Source organism: Barbus barbus (genome assembly GCF_936440315.1).
Source record: "Barbus barbus genome assembly, chromosome: 7".
Taxonomy (NCBI): domain Eukaryota; kingdom Metazoa; phylum Chordata; class Actinopteri; order Cypriniformes; family Cyprinidae; genus Barbus; species Barbus barbus.
Window position 1 is genome coordinate 1,286,336 of NC_136735.1, and position 18,665 is coordinate 1,305,000.

Genomic DNA, 18,665 nt, shown 5'->3' on the forward strand with positions numbered 1-18,665 from the left:
AATATTCTGTATTTTCAATAAATTTTGGAAGGGTTTCTTACAAGTGGTTCGGATCCCAAAAAAAAAAAACACTTCAAAAAAGTTTTACTTTTAGGCACACTCAGATATCAAGAATCAGCGAATGAATCTCAACAACGGGGACAAACAGCATATTCAGATCAACTCTGAACATCACAAAACAAACTACTAAAAAGTCACATAAAAACAGTAAAAATAAAAGAAAATAGTAAGAATAAAATAAATTACATAGACAATTCTGCTCATAATTTATTCATGCCGCATATGCATGCTGCGTAGGTCAGGTAAAATAAGTTGCACGTGGGCATTCCTGTCAAATCAAGTCATGCCACCTTTATTTATATAGCGCTTTTAACAATAAATATTGTCAAAGCAACTTTTTAATATCAAAATAGGAAAATAGTGTCAATGTAAAATGACAAGATTAAACACTCAATTTTCAGTTAAAGGCATTTCATTATTGAATTCAGTGATGTCGTCATCTAGCTCAGTTCGGTTTAAATAGTGTCTGTGAAATCAAGTTGACATATCGCTGGAAATGAAGCGTCCCCAACTAAACAAGCCAGAGGCGACAGCAGCAAGGAACCAAAACTCCATCGGTGACAGAATGGAGAACCTTAGGAGAAACCACACAGGATGTGCTAATTATTAACACATTTTTGTGTTATGGCCATTTTAACACATTTTGTGTAATTTTAAGTTGATCATGTGTAAAAAGAAAGAGAGAGAGAGAGAAACAACACAATATATTTTAACTATCATCCAGTCACATTGCTGTCTACGTCACTCCACAAGCTAACCAAATTCACGCCTCTTTTTTCATTGATGGATGACACGTGGATGCACTCATGTCAGGTATAAGGATTTCCCCGCTAGAAATGTAATGTTCCCAGAGCATTCTCCAAATGTCCCACTGGCGACATTCCCAGGACACTTCATGAAGTGGAGTTCTTTAAAGAGTTGGGGACGTTATTTGGAGAATCTTCAGGGATTAACACTGCTCAGAGTGTATTTGGTCACACAATACAGAGCGTTAAAGTAACACTGAGACAAGCAGAATTAATGAAGGAAAGAGAAATAGAAAAACAGAGAGACGAACAGAAACACAACTACAACTGACTTAGTCACAGCCTTAGAATCAACTACAATAAAACACATGAAATCTCTCAAGATCTCAGCAGAGGACACAAACAGCATCACCAGCTTCACTCATAAGAAAACTCATTCTTCAAAAGCTAATCTGCTACTTTAAGGTTTGATTCAACATTGCACAAATGTTTGCTGTTAAACAATATTGCACCAGCTTGGAAGCAATTCTTTTGTAATTAAACTATTAAAAGGCTCAAGTGCACAACTAAAGCAAACACTGACCACAATTATGGTGGCGATGTTTTTTATTTTAAACTTTTTTCTTCCAGTTGATTTCGTCCAAGGCTGTGGCTGAAGTCAGTTGTAGTTCTTGTGTTTCTCTTTTCTTCAGTGATGTTGATTGTTAACATCTGGTGTTCATCACTAAAGCTCAATCATCATTTAATTAGTCTATTAATTATCTCATTAACTGTAACTCTTTGAGGACTTGGGATATGCCTTGTGTCTTGAAAGGAATGTCTTGGTTCCTCCTCTGGTGAAATCAGCTGCTGGGTTCATGGGTGGAATAAACATATGGCAGGACTTTTACTTTCTGACCCCTGGACTATCCACCTCTGCTTATACCTGACATGAGTGCATCCACGTGTCATCCATCAATGAAAAAAGAGGCGTGAATTTGGTTAGCTTGTGGAGTGACGTAGACAGCAATGTGACTGGATGATAGTTAAAATATATTGTGTTGTTTCTCTCTCTCTCTCTCTCTTTTTACACATGATCAACTTAAAATTACACAAAATATGTTAATAATTAACACATCCGTTTTTAGAGTGCAGAATGCATTGCTTTTGTCAAGCAGCAGCCGATGTTTGCGGCGCCGCATGAAGTCGAACAAGCCTAATTTTAGTATGGGTGTCACATGACTTCATGGGGGTGATTCCGCAGAAAGGGTACTTGTCAATCAAGAAGCTCCCCTGGGAATGTCAGTGACATAGGATTGTATTTGACATAATGTTCCTAATTGTTGTCAAATTATGTTTGTGATTCAAGCAACAAATTATGTATTAAAATGTTGAAAATGTGCTTGAGTTTATTTATTTTTTTTCAAACAATTTTTTTTGTTGTTGTCCCACATTATCAAATATGATTGAGAATGTGGCACATCATGCTTTGTGTAATCTGGGACGGTCTTCAAATGGGGGAAATATGGGACTTTATAAGTCTAATAACAAGAGCTAATACATGCCATAATGAGAAATGGGTGTTAATGAATGTAGGCTTTTTTAGGTCTAATACATATGTCCCAGATTACAAAGTGACCTATCCCAGATGATCAATTTCAAGTAGATATTTTTATTGTATTTTTTGGCACAAAAAACACGAATAGGTGTGGCATGTGTCCTGTAGATATAATATCTATATTCTTTCTGCTGGTGTGGTTAGAAAACATCTTAGGGATTTCAGAAAAGTCTAATGTGATGATGTTTTGCAAAAATGTCCCAGATTACCTGAATTCACCCTGTATTAATAAGAAATGTGATTTTCATAATGTATATAATTTAGTTCAAAGATGTTAATACAGTGTTATAGACTAATCTTTCATATTTTCTCAAGCTTGTAACGCACATAATATCACACCCTATCCTACATGACTAATAAAAACCACAAACTAATTATAATTTATTATTAGCCTAATCTTAATCTAAATGAATGGGGAAAATAAAGTGAGTTGAATCCAAAGAGTTTAGGATTTTTAGAAGATTGATATATTTTTTTGTTAAACCATTTAATGTTAATTACACAAATAAAATGTGTAGCGTAGCCTAACTCTGGACAAAATCAGCAGTGTTTGATTAGCCTATATTTATTGTAGACGTTATTTCTAAGTGAAGCAATATTTGCTGAAATACAGTAAGCCTATTATCTGTCGATCATTTGCGCCTCAAAGGGGGCATTGTAAGACGCGTAGCATTTCTTAATGCATAAAGAGAGTGTTTTTAAAAGACCAAACTCATTAAACACATTATTAGTAAGTTATGTACAGACAAGCAGATGAGTCTAGCATGCGAATGCAACGAGTTTTTCTTATAATGGTTTTCTATGGGTAACACGCTTAACATGTTAAACGCATTGCATTCTTATTATGGGCTCATCTTCTTGTCTGTATATAGAATTAATTACTAATAATGAGTATACTGAGATTGGTTTTTCAAAAACACTCTCAATTAACACATTCAGCCAGGTTAAGTCAAGGTTGCGTTTGTTACTATAGCAACAGTAGACTCACAATGCATTGTTTTTTAAAAAAAACCAACAATCATAAAAGAGCCATCATTAGTTATGTCGGAATCACGAGAAAATTAAATCGTGATAACGAGAAAACAACATTTGTTATTTTGAGATCACGGGTAAACAATTCGTTATGTCGAGATCACGAGATAAATTAAGTTTCAAAACAAGAAAGAAAAAATATAATAATGCATGGCCGCTTAGAACTTCCGTACAAAAGTGGTTCTGTTAACAATGATTGTTTGATTTTTTAAAACTCAATGCATTGTGAATCTACTGTTGCTATAGTAACGAACGCAACCTTGACAGGAACATTCTTGCTCAACCTTGCTTAATGTCGCTCTTGTTGACGTCATGCACTGATTACTCTGCTCAGCACCACTTCAAGTCAAGCACACCGAAAATGTCTGAGCATGGCCCTGTGAGTCTTCATGTGAAGCCTGTAGTCTGTCAGCAGGAGGAGCCCTCACTCAATGTGCAGAAGCTCTTCAGAATTTGCAGTTCATTGCATCTTTAGTTCTTGCCAGTAACTGTTGTTTGGGGCTTATTCATATAGACCAACATGCATCTTTACAAAGCCTAACTGGTGTTCCCTGCCTTGAAGAAGCTTATTTTAACCATGGAGTAATTAAAAAACCTGCCACTTTTTATCTCACAATACTGAGAAAAAAGTCAAAATTGTGAGATAATCTGAAAGAAGTTTCCGCACCTTGCAGCTCTATATATCAGGTACAATATATCTCATCTCTGGATTATGTTTATTACATCAGTGGCCACTCTGAACACGGCCAATGAGGCCATCCTTGTACCCTCTGCCTGCCCATCCTTACATAGCCACGGAGGATGTCTCTGAGCTCCTTGCCTGTCATGTACCCATGGCCGTAGCCAGGCGTTGAAAATTTGTGAGGTCTGGGGTGTTTGTTAAAGAATTGTGCTAATAACCCCAAATATACAAATATACACTAAAACACTTCAAAAGAGACAGACTTGTAGATGTTTGTGAAAGATGTTTCCTCTGTTTTGGAGGGATGATCATTTTTAAACCCTATATGTATTGCATCAAAATTTGTTAATACTTCACTATAGTTTGGGGTGGATTTTATCAGCTGCTTATTATTCATGCAACAATACAGTTTTATTAATAACCATTGCTATATAGCTGATAACATTGTCTACTGCTCTTATGAATGTTTTTAGCATGATTTGTGAAAATTATACTACTATAATGAATGACACTGTTGCCAGATATTGCTATTAAAACAAACAAAAAATGATAAATAAATAAAAATAAACCGAAATTATTTCAAATCTTTTACAACTTAGATGAGATAAAGGTGACCCTAAACTGCATCGTCCTACATTGTTAACTTTCTAAAGTGTCAAATTAAGTGGAAAAGACAAGTCCAAAAATGCTTATAATAGCAGGAGGCTGTGTGCACGACCTCACTTCCACTAAACATTCCTGCAGATGCTCTAAACTGAATTATGCATGTCATGCAGACTTTCATATGAGGTGTTTAACAGCAAATTAGTCATTCAGAGAACAAATGTTATTTTTGAACTTTACCGAGGTCCGGACATCGGTGACCTTATAGCTCGATACAGGCCTGCATGTACCAACCACAGAGGTTGTTCCTGTACTCACTGCCTGCCATGACCCAGCCACGAACACTGTTCTTAAAATCTCTATACCTTTGCTTTTGAACCTCCGTGGTGGTCATCAGCCCCATCTGCTCTTGTGGGGGTCTCCGCCTGCTTCACCGTTCTGCCTGCTACTTGATCACTTGCTCTGCCACAGACTACAGGCCCTCTTCCACTCCCTGGGCCTGATCCACCATCCCTCCCCATGTTCCACCTCTGCTCCTCCACCCTCATGAACTTTTGTTTTGTGTTTTGCCTCCTTCTTTTGTATTCCTTGTTGTCCATGTTACATTTATAATCAAATTTACATTCAGAAAATGCCATTCATAAATGCAAAACACTATTCAAGTGCGCACACAAAGTTTTGAGTCTTTTGCATTTACAAATTGTTTGCTGAATGGATTTGTATGTGTATTTTGAATCTTTCCTAGGAGGGCTCTTTTCACTGTGTCCTAATTCAAATGCAACCGTCGAAGTTCGTGGCGTCTGAAGACCATTTGCATTATGAACACAGTCCCAATTTGAAGGCTCCTTCGAATGCAGCCTTGAAATGTGTTCTTTGAGGCTTTGACTCAGTTGTCTAGCCATCGCTATTTGATCCTTGCTAAAGTCACGTTTTAATGTTGTGGGTAATCAGTAAAAGTGTGTAAAATTTGGTGAAAATTCTTCCCGTGGACTGAAACATTCAATCCCAAAAAATCCCATAAACCAGGCAGCATCTATACTAGGGCTGCAACAAATTATTATTTTGATAATCGATTAATCTAACGATTATTAGAACGATTAATCAACTAATCGTCGATTATTTCACAGATTAATCGGTAGACTGTATTCGGCTTTTGCAATTAGTTAAAATATTAAGTTACATTGAGTTATACATATTCTAACATTAATAAAGGTCACTTCAGCTTTAGAAAAGCATATTATGTAACTACAATTATACAATTAATTGGTAACACTTTACAATAAGGTTCGTTAGTTAACATGAACTAAGAATGAACAATACTTCTACAGCATTTGTTAATCTTAGCTAATGTTAATTTCAGCATTTACTGATGCATTATTAAAATCAAAGTTGTGTTTTTTAACATTGATAAATGCACTGTGAACTAACATGAACAAATAATGAACAACTCTATTTTATTAACCAACATTAACAAAGATTAATACATAAATGTAATAAATGCATTGTTCATTCATGTTAATTAATACATTAACTAATGTTAACAAGTGACACCTTATTGTAAAGTGTTATCAATTCCTTATACAAATAGATGTATTTGGCACACAAAATGAGATGACAGACAGAGACTCAGCATTTAATTAGCTGCATGAAAAAGTAACTGAGTGACACATAATTCTGCTAAACATCTCCGTTTGTAAGTCATATAGATAAGAAACAAAATAAAGGTAAGTGATAAGACGCTATCATAATGTCTTAAAATAGCTTCTAGGTTATGAAAACCAGTCCAGAGCGAGATCCAGCTTTGATCTCTGTAAAGCAAACTATCACTTTAATGAAACAAGTTTTTCCCACTAATAAAAAGATTTGATCATTAGCTAACTCCAGACTCGAGAGCTGCTTTATAACAGAAAATCAAGTTGTAATTCTAACTGAAAGCGACACTGAGTCTGGTTTTTCATGTTTAATACCGTAAAGCTGCTTTAATTAAGGCTATCTATTGCATAAAGTATACTATATAAATAAACCTGATGTGACCGGACTTTACTGGAGTAACGTTACGTTACTGACCTGCAGAGCTCGTGCAAACATCCACATCGCTGTAATCAGATGCATTATTAACTGCTGCCAGTTTATGTTGTGTTTATTTCATTACTGAGAGGAAAGCGCGCAATATATATTTATATAGTGAAGTTTCCACACCTGCACAACGCATCATCTCTAACTGAAGCATTAACCTGACAAAATTACACAAATATAATCAACCAACCCAATGTTCTTACAGACATTTATTAACTCAAACGTATTTATACCTCACAGAGTACTTTGGTACACAGTAAAATCCCCAGTGTTAAATCAACACTGCTCAGAGTATTTGGTCCCACTCCAAATAGTGTTTACACGAAGCAAAGTTAAAGTTAATGAGATAATTAAGTGATTAATTAAATGCTAATTGAGCATTAGTGAGGAACAGCTGCTGTTAACAAGCAGAATAACTGAAGAAAAGAGAAACACAAGAAGTACAACTGACTTCAGACACAGTCTTTGATGAAATCAACTGAAATAAAAGAAGACATCTCTCAAGAACTCAGCAGAGGATTAAACAACTCCACAAACAGCAGCACCAGCTTCACTCATGACTGACTTTATTTCTGTCAGATGACTACAGAAGCTCTTATTGAGAATTATCAGAGGTTTAAATGTTGATGTTTTATTGGTTAAAACAATGCCACCATCATGGAGATCAGTGTTTACTTTGGTTGAGCTCTTAACCCTTGACTTGCTGTGTTAGATGTGCATATGTTACTGTAAAGCAGAGAAGTCAGGGCTTTACACTGAACACGTAGAAGATGCTTCTGTGTGATAAAATAATCATTGTGAACTGGCCAAAAGTTCTCTTTTTTTTTCTTTTTGCCATTTGTCTGTTCAGGGTTTGCATAACTAACCCTCTGATGCTTCAGTATGAAAATAAAATGTTGCAGCCAACAGTTAAATTTAATGATTTTACATCCATTTGCATTTTATTTTTTTGAACAACTGCATCATATAGACACACACAGACATCAAGAATAAGCATATGAATCTCAACAATGATGACAATCAACAAAATGCTTCACACTGCAATGCATACTGGGTAACACCATAGTAAAAACTCCCATCATGCACTGCAGTATGAAAAATTGTCACCACTCGAGTATAATATGAGTGTTCATGTCTAAAAGCTTGACCAGAATTTCTTCATTATTGAAATGTTACGGTGCCATATGTGTAATAAATATTTTTTTGGCTGTTTATTAATTGACAAATTTCAGTCAATAACCAGAGAGAGAGAAAACACTTTGTGTTGACAGTCATGTGTTTTATAAGCAGAAAGTGTAATCTACATAATCAAGCTTCTGATTTAGCAACGTTCAAGGATTAGCAATGCAACCCTATTATAACTGCTTAGAAGCAGATTATTTAGAAGTTCTATAAGGGTCAAGAGTCCAACTACAGCAAACACCGACCTCCATGATGGTAGCATCATTTTTTTAACCAATAAAACATCAACATTTAAACCTCTGATAATTCTCAATAAGAGCTTCTGCAGTCATCTGACAGAAATAAAGTCAGTCATGAGTGAAGCTGGTGCTGCTGTTTGTGGAGTTGTTTAATCCTCTGCTGAGATCTTGAGAGATGTCTTTTATATCAGTTGATTTTATCAAAGACTGTGTCTGAAGTCAGTTGTACTTCTTGTGTTTCTCTTTTCTTCAGTTATTCTGCTTGTTAACAGCAGCTGTTCCTCACTAATGCTCAATCAGCACTTAATCACTTAATTATCTCATTAACTTTAACTCTGCTTCAGTGTTAACACTATTTGGAGTGGGACCAAATACTCTGAGCAGTGTTGATTTAACACTGGGGATTTTTTTTGACTTCACGAGTCTCCCCGCCGGTCAGCTTTACTGGGAAAGCAGACAAGTAACATTTAAAAAATTCATACAAGACGATGAAGAACAGCATATACATGTGTCTTGACGTACCCCTATGACTCTCATCTCCTCGCCGGCCTGCCTAGTCTTCCAGCGGCGCTGTGGCCGGAGGAAAAAAAGACCAGTTCATACAGCTCAACTGGGAAATATTCTTACGGAAACTTAATGTTACACTGTTAGATATGCAAAAGAAATCTCTCCTATCTCTTGCTCTGGCTACTGTGTATAGACCGCCAGGGCCATATACAGATTTCCTAAAAGAATTTGCAGATTTCCTCTCAGATCTATTGGTTAATGTTGATAAACTGCTAATTGTCGGAGATTTTAACATTCACGTTGATAATACAAATGATGCGTTAGGACTTGCGTTTACTGACCTAATAAACTCTCTTGGAGTCAAACAAAACGTCTCCGGGCCCACTCATCGTTTTAATCATACGCTAGATTTAATTATATCGCATGGACTCGATCTTACCGATATAGATATCGTACCTCAAAGTGACGATGTTACTGATCATTTCCTTGTATCGTGCATGCTGCGTATTACTGATATTAGTTATATGGCTCTGCGTTATCGTCCGGGCAGAACTATTGTTCCAGCCACCAAAGACAGATTCACTAATAACCTGCCTGATTTATCTCAACTGCTCTGTGTACCCATAAATACACATGAACTAGACGAAATGACTAGCAACATGGGCACTATCTTCTCTAATACATTAGAAGCTGTTGCCCCCCTCAAATTGAAAAAGGTTAGAGAGAAACGTACTGCGCCATGGTACAACAGTTATACCCATTCTCTCAAGAAAGAAACTCGTAATCTTGAGCGCAAATGGAGAAAAACTAAATTAGAAGTTTTTAGAATTGCGTGGAAAAACAGTATGTCCAGCTATAGACCGGCTCTAAAAGCTGCCAGGGTAGAGCATATCCACAAACTCATAGATAATAACCAAAACAATCCAAGGTTCTTATTTAGCACAGTGGCTAGATTAACAAATAAACAGACACCACCCGATCTAAATATCCCCTCACAGTTTAATAGTAATGACTTTATGAATTTCTTTACTGATAAAATAGATAACATCAGAAATACAATATCAAATGTAGATTCTACTGTGTCTAGTATTTCAGCTTCATTCATCGCACCCAAAGAAAAACTGCAGTGCTTTACAACTATAGGACAGGAAGAGCTAAATAAACTTATCAGTGCATCTAAACCAACAACGTGTTTATTAGATCCTGTACCCACTAAACTACTGAAAGAGTTGTTACCTGTAGCAGAAGAACCGCTTCTCAATATTATTAACTCATCGCTATCTTTAGGTCACGTCCCAAAACCATTCAAGCTGGCGGTTATTAAGCCTCTTATTAAGAAACCACAACTAGATTCTAATGAACTGGCAAATTACAGACCCATTTCAAATCTTCCGTTTATGTCTAAAATTTTAGAAAAAGTTGTCTACTCAATTATGCTCCTTTTTGCAAAAAAATGATCTCTATGAAGAATTTCAGTCAGGTTTCAGGCCCAATCATAGCACAGAAACTGCACTTGTTAAAATTACGAATGACTTACTACTTGCTTCAGACCAAGGCTGCATCTCATTGCTAGTATTACCTGATCTTAGTGCTGCGTTCGACACTATAGACCATGACATACTCATAGATCGATTACAAAACTATACTGGTATTCAAGGACAGGCTTTAAGATGGTTTAGATCCTACCTGTCCGATCGCTACCACTTTGTTCATTTAAATGGGGAGTCATCTCAATTATCACCAGTAAAGTATGGAGTACCACAAGGATCAGTCCTAGGTCCTCTGCTATTTTCAATATACATGTTGCCCCTTGGTAATATTATTAGAAAACACGGGATAAGTTTTCATTGCTATGCTGATGATACTCAATTATATATCTCAACAAGACCAGATGAAACTTCTCAACTATCTAAGATTGTGTAAAAAGTGTAAAAGATTGGATGACCAATAATTTCCTCCTATTAAATTCAGATAAGACAGAGATATTACTTATTGGACCAAAAAACAGTACACAGAATCTCTTGGATTATAATTTGCAACTAGACGGATGCACTGTTACATCCTCTAAAGTCAAAAATCCGGGTGTTATATTAGACAGCAACTTGTCCTTTGAAAATCATATTTCCCATGTTACAAAAACAGCATTCTTCCATCTTAGAAACATTGCCAAGCTTCGAAACATGCTACCTGTTTCTGATGCAGAAAAGCTAGTTCATGCATTCATGACCTCTAGACTGGACTATTGTAATGCACTGCTAGCTGGTTGTCCTGCATCTTCAATAAACAAGCTACAGATAGTCCAAGATGCAGCGGCTAGAGTTCTTACCAGGTCAAGAAAATATGATCATATTACTCCAATTTTACAGTCTCTGCACTGGCTACCTATTAAGTTCCATATCATTTACAAAATATTATTACTTGCCTATAAGGCCCTAAATGGTTTAGCTCCTGCGTACCTAACTTGTCTTCTACCACGCTACAATCCAACCCGCTCCCTAAGGTCGCAAAACTCTGGACTTTTGGTAGTACCTAAGATAGCAAAGTCCACTAAAGGAGGTAGAGCTTTTTCACATTTGGCTCCCAAACTCTGGAATAGCCTTCCTGATAACATTCGGGGTTCAGATACACTCTCTCTGTTTAAATCTAGATTAAAGACACATCTCTTTAGCCAAGCATACACATAATGCATTTTATAATCTTGTACTGCAGTTATATCTGATCAAATGTACATTATTATTATTCTTTAGCTTGGGTTGAACAATTAATTTTTGCTTAGATGGAACAGCAGCTACGCTAATCATGTCTCTGCTTGTCTCTACGTTTCTGCCAGGAATTACAGAACTTCACTCTGGATCCAACCATTACATGATCTGAGATGACCGAACACCTGAGATGGAGGATCAGCGCCGGGAGATGACGTATGTGGCCCTGATCGTAGGCGGAGGCCAGACACCTGGATGAACGCCAGAGACAGATCCCCATTGAGGACCCCGCCACTTAGACAGCCATCGGAAAAGACCACTGGAACCAGCTGAGCCCATTCAATCTGACTTGCTGCAGTTTGGAACTGAACTGCTGGTTCGTTTGGCCAGAGGAGAATTGGCCCCCCGACTGAGCCTGGTTTCTCCCAAGGTTTTTTCTCCATTCTGTCTCTGATGGAGTTTTGGTTCCTTGCCGCTGTCACCTCTGGCTTGCTTAGTTGGGGACGCTTCATTTCCAGCGATATCGTTGACCTGATTGCAAAGACACTATTTAAACTTACTGACACATTATTTTCCTTTTTTGATATTGTGCAGTTGCTTTGACACAATTTGCATTGTAAAAAGCGCTATATAAATAAAGGTGACTTGACTTGACTTGATGTAAACACCAAATTTCAAATAAAAATCCTTTAATTCGCAAAAAAAGTTTTAACGCTTGCTTGAGGTGGTTTTTGACTTAATGCGAAAAAGGGTTAATGCGAATAATGGGAGATGGAAACGCATTTTGCGAATAAATTCCTCCAAGCGCATCAAAAAAGTCATGTGACTTTGCGCTATGAGACGGGATAACTTCACAAGCAGGGGACTGATCTGATTGCACAGCATCTGAAATGTTGTTATGGTCGTTCTGAAATGCCTGAGCAAAGTCTGTCATCAAAATATTTCTGTATAATTGTCTTACACGACTTGTGTTCCCAAACAGCAGCATCCACCTCCGAAAACAAATACATTTGTTTTATCTGCTCGCTCTGAGGCACAATTAATTTTTCATATATGAAAATTATTATATTCAGTAGCTTATCCTAGTTTTCTACAGTGCCAGCTATTTAGTGCCAGTTTACCAGGAAGTGATGGTTTTGTTCTCTTTGACTTGAAAAAAGAACTAAAGAACTCCTCAGTGACGAAATTGGAATTGTTTGGCGTTCCTGGACCAATAATTACGACGTCAGTATGAAAACCATCATCATGAAGATCAGACGTGTGTCTTAGACCTTTGAAGAACCATTATATTGTTTCTCAAAAACAAGCAAATTAAGGTTCAAAGGTTTTCTTTCCTCTGTTAATTTAATAATTGTTTAGTGAATCATGTAAGAATGTATATATGACTGTTCTGTTGTATACTCTATTATTTTTTTCTATTTTTGTTTTGGGTAACTTTAAATTTACAATGGAGATAAAAAATGAACTTCAACAAAGTAAAGCAAAGAAAGGAATTTAGTTTTATATATATATATATATATATATATATATATATATATATATATATATATATATATATATATATATATGCACAGTACACAGCAAAATCAAAGAACAAAATCACAATTTTTATTATATTTTTATATTCTATATTATTTTGACCATTAATAGTGGTCAGTGTTTAATTTAGCTGGGCTCTTGACCCTTGACTTTTTAATATTACATTTTGCTTGGCTGTTATAACTGAACTATAACAGCCAGACGTTTACAAAGACCAAAAGCCATCAGGTGGTGATGATTATGTTCTAATATTATTATTTGACCTGAATCACTGAACTCATTTAGAGTCTAATCTGAGTTAAATTTCCTTTTTTAGTTACAACAGCTTTGTGACTCAACAGTGAAAGATTTAGTATTTTCTATGAAGTTTGGAAGGATTTCAAAAGACACACACAGACATCAAGAATCAGCGTATGAATCTCAACAACGGTGACAAACAGCATATTCAGATAAACAGATCAACTCTAAACATCACAAAACAAGCTACTAAACAGTCACATAAAAACAGCAAAAATAAAAGAAAATAGTAAGAATAAAATAAATGACTGCAACGAGTGAATTTATTTCCTAATAAAATTAATTCTGAGGCCAAAACTCAGGAACGCTCACAGAGACAGATGTAATATAATAAAACCATAAAACTAATCTGGAGAAGAGATCTCCAAAGAGAACAAACAACACCACCCTGACCAAACTTATGTCTTTGATCATTTACGACCCCCTTCCTCCACCTTCTCCCCCTGCCATCTCTGCCTCTCCTCCCTCACTCTTCTTCCCCAAAAAGCAAGAATATCCATATGCCACAAGTGTTATATCTTGTCAGTCTTTTTTTTGTTTCCTTTCATGTTTGGTATCATTAGGTCTCTGTGCCAGTGGCGGCTGGTGAAAAATATTGTAGGTGGGGCTGTTTGTGCGGGGGGTCTGGGGCTCCTCCCCCAGAAAATTTTAATTTCATAGATGTGATTTAATTTTAGGCCACCCATGTCCCTTGCTTATACCAATAAAATAACTCAAACCAGTCAATACCAATGGTCTAAAAAGACAATATTATTTGAACTGCCATGTAGAAATCAACAGTTTCACAGGTAATGATAATGAACAAGCTGCATGTTTATTATGCTCTGTGTCCAGATAGAAAAAGTGCAAACGCATAACAATAAATTATTATAGGAAATACAACAATCTAGTTCTTTAATCAATCCCCAACTGTAGACTACATATCTTTAAAGTTCACTGTAGACAAATTGGATAATGGATAACAGTCTGTGTTGATACTAGAGAAAGAGAGAAGGCTCTCAAAGAAAGCGTGGGACAACATTCTTGAAGAACACCAAGTATGAGAAGAAAAATTATTTTAACATTTTAACTAGAAACACAGTAATCCAGCTCAGAACTTCGAAACAAAAAAAGCAAAGCAAACATACAGTTACATTCCTATTGAGATCACTATTTTAATGGCAAATGTGTGTGAAACGTGGTGTGTGACTGTGAGTGAGAGAGAGAGAGAGAGAGAGAGAGAGAGAGAGAGAGTAAGAGAATGACAGCAGAAAAATCAATACGCTATATTCACTCAAAACTGTGGCAACAGATTACAAGCAATATTATTAAATACATTTAACAAATTAGAATTGAGTAATAATTAATCTAATTCCTTAAAAGTTAACCATTTAAAATCAGTAAAATTTACAAAAAATGTTTTTAAACAAAAATATCTGAATTAAGAATTCTTTCTTTTTTTTATTTACATTAATGCTACTGGACGTCGCCGGCGCTGCCATACTGCACTCGCACTCCTCTGAGGTAATGTCCCGCGCAGCAGGTGCACTGCTCTAATCTTGGTACTAGGGGCGATATTTTCAGCGCCCCCAAACCATAAAATTCGACGACGATGATTGGCAAAATATAAACTTTTTTGCGTAGCAACAGGGGAACCATTGGCTTAAATTCCAGCACTGTAGGGCTGAGCGAACTGGCGCCCAGGGAAGACAGCCTATTGGCTACTACTACACCAACATGAAGTGAATGCAAATATCATTCTGGAGAGTTCTAAACACATTCTAAAGTAAAACCATTAATAGCATGTCATTAACACGGATCATTTTTCAAAATGAGAGATTATTAAAAACTTATTATTAAATAAAAAAATAAATAAAAATAAAAAACTGGCAGGGAGGTCGGCGCCCCAGCGCCCTCTATGGGCGAGCCGCTGCTGCTCTGTGCGATTGGTAAATTGGTCTAAATTTTACAGTATTCACCTATATTATGAGAAATATTGAGAACTTAAGTGAATTCTGTACTTCTGTTGTGGGCAGACTCCTTTCAATATCTGATAAACATTGCTCCACACAAGGCGTGACCATTTGGGGCAAAAGAACAGCTTCTACAGAGATTTCTCATCCGCCATACACAGAGGTAGAATGTCCAGTGGCCAAAGAGTAAAAGTCCTGCCATATATTTATTAGTGATGGTGAAATGACGCTTCATGAAGCGTTAAGCTTTTCAGCCAAGTGGTTCACAAAAAGGTTAATTTCTGGAGGCTTCATTTCCTCACAATATCACCTGGTGGCCAAAGAGTGTAAAACAAGCAGATATATTACAGACAGAGGTGGAAAGTCCAGGGGTCAGAAAGTAAAAGTCCTGTCATATGTTTATTCCACCCATGAACTCAGCAGCTGATTTCACCAGAAGAGGAACCCAGTCATTCCTTTCAAGACACAAGCAAGTCTCGAGTCAAATCTCAAGTCCTCAAAGAGTTAAAGTTAATGAGATAATTAAGTGACTAATTACATGATGATTGTGCATTAGTGATGAACACCTGCTGTTATTTAGAATCACAGAGGATCAGATGTTGATGTTTTATTGGTTAAAATTATGCCACCATCATGGAGATCAGTGTTTGCTTTAGTTGGGCTCTTGACTCCTGTGTTAGATCTCTCTCTGTAGCAATGCATGTGGTGTTGTAAAGCAGAAAGATCAGTGCTCTATAGTGAGTTTTATTTCATGATCTCATTAACTGTAACTCTTTGAGGACTTGGGATTTGACTTGGACTTACTTTCTGACCACTGGACTATCCACCTCTGCTGATAAAGGCATCCAGTACATGACTATTTCCAAAAACAAATTATGTGTCATATGCTCATAAACTGCACTGCTCTGTTCTCTTATGTAAGGAAGTTGTGACTTATATTTACATGCATGCAAAATGGGGTTTGCAAGACAAAAATGTTCAGATGTGCAAAATCCAGGGACCTAAGCGTAAAGGTCCTGCCATATTTTTGCTCCACCCATGAACTCAGCAGCTGATTTCACCAGAGGAGGAACCAAGACATTCCTTTCAAGTCACAAGTTCAAGTCAAGTTGAGCTTTGTCATTCTGCTACATGTGGAACAAAATGTTGTGCCTCGCTGGACCACGGTGCTACATAAATACAGACATACAACAATGAAGTAAAAAACACTATAAACCTATACACTACTAACCTACTGACAGATTTTAACTAAGTATACTATATATAAATATTTACCATATACAAACTAAAAAAAAAAAATACAAACTATACAAATGCTTCACAAATTCTGTACATGTGCAAAGCGAAACATTGTGAGTCAAGCAGCTGGTTGGGGAACAGTGCAGGATGATTTGTAGTGCATGAGCATGTAAACATACATATATTGCTGAGTCTTTTGTGGGATTGTGTTCACGCAGCAGTGTGTGTAAAGTGTCTAGTGCAGCACTGCAGTTCCCGTACCAGACAGTGATGCAGCTGGTCAGCACACTCTCAATGGTGCCTCTGTTGAATGTGGTGAGGATGGTTGAAGGGAGACTTGCTCTTTTCAGCCAGTGGAGAAAGTGTAGCCTTTTTGGACAGTGACATGGTGTTGGTGGTCCAGGTGAGATCCTCTGTGATGTGCACCCCCAGGAATTTAGTGCTGCTGACTCTCTCCACAGTCGAGCTGTCGATGGTCAGTGGGGGGAGGTCAACGGAGTTTCTCCTGAAGTCCATCACAACCTCCTTTGTCTTCTCCACATTGAGGGACAGATTGTTAGTGCCACACCATTCAGCCAGCTGTGCCACTTCCTCTCTGTAGTGCGTTTCATCGTTGTTGCTGATGAGACCTACCACTGTTGTGTCATCAGCAAACTTGATGATGTGGTTGGAGCTGAACTTGGCAGTGCAGTCGTGGGTCAGCAGTGTGAAGAGCAGCGGGCTGAGCACACAGCCTTGTGGGGCACCTGTGCTCAGTGTGGTAGTGCTCGAGGTGTTGTGGCCGACACGGACTGACTGAGGTCTTCCGGTTAGAAAGTCCAGGATCCAGTTACAAAGGGAATTGTTACGCCCAGCAGGTTTAGTTTATTTATGAGCTGTTGTGGGATTATTGTGTTGAATGCCGAGCTGAAGTCAATGAACAGCATTCTAACATAGGAGTCTTTATTTTCTAGGTGGGTAAGAGCCAGGTGGAGGGTGGAGGAAATTACATCGTCCGTAGAGCGATTTGGATGGTATGCAAACTGTAGTGGGTCAAGTGTGTTGGGGAGGTTGGTTTTGATGTTATGCATGACTAACCTCTCAAAGCACTTCATCATGATTGGAGTCAGTGCTATGGGACGGTAGTCATTTAGACAGGACACAGGTGATTTCTTTGGTATGGTATGATTGTTGTGGATTTGAGACATGTGGGGATGACTGCCTGACTCAGCGAGGTGTTGAAGATATCTGTTAGGACATCTGTCAGCTGTGCAGCACAGTCTCTCAGAACACGGCCAGGTATGTTGTCAGGACCCGCAGACTTGCGTGGGTTAATCCTAGATAAACTCCACCAGCGTTGAACAGTGTTTTGATAATATAGCAGCATTGTTACACCAGTCTTTGTTGATATACACACACACACACAAGCCACCTCTGCGTGTCTTACCAGACAGTGATGGATCTCTATCCGCTCGGAAGCTGGTTAGCCCGTGCTGCTGAATGGCGGAGTCCGGAATGTTGTCGTTTAGCCATGTTTCGGTGAAAACAAACACACAACAATCCCTTGCCTCATGCTGTGTAGACCGATTGAGTTGAATTAAGTCCAGTTTGTTTTCCAGAGAGCGAACGTTTGACAGCATGAGTGTTGGAAGAGCCGGTCTTGTGGGGTTAGCCCTTAGCCTAGCTCGTATACCTCTGCACTTACCACGCTTCCGTCCTCTCTCACACCGCTTGCGACGCTGCCTTGCGTGGGTAGCATCAGTAGGCGAGGCTGCAGTCTCGAGGTCTGGCTCCAGTAGTAAACAAAGGCCTCGTAGCTTCTCAGTAGCCGCCGGCGAGAGTTGTTTGTACGCGTTGCCGATATCCAAAAGGCTTTAGCGATCATATATTTATTTTGGATTGATTTCCTTAGCGGTAATTTTACACTATTTGGAGACGAACAGACGACATTAAAAGTCATAAAAGCACCATCTTTGGGACCCGGAGCAGCCGCTGTGTCTGACCGCGCCGCCATCTTGGATCTCACAAGCAAGTCTCAAGTCAAATCCCAAGTCCTCAAAGAGTTAAAGTTAATGAGATAAGTGACTAATTAAATGATGATTGAGCTTTAGTGATGAACACCTGATGTTAACAAATCAACATCACTGAAGAAAAGAGAAACACAAGAACTACAACTGACTTCAGCCACAGACTCGGATGAAATCAACTGGAAGAAAAAATAAATAAAAACATT

General features: G+C 37.7%; 1 protein-coding gene across 1 annotated transcript in view; it reads right to left on the bottom strand.

Moving 5' to 3' along the window:
- LOC306872949 (uncharacterized protein) overlaps positions 1-18,665 on the bottom strand; it is an 819,728-nt gene that overhangs the window by 11,011 nt on the left and 790,052 nt on the right. The gene's annotated exons all lie outside the window — the stretch shown is intronic.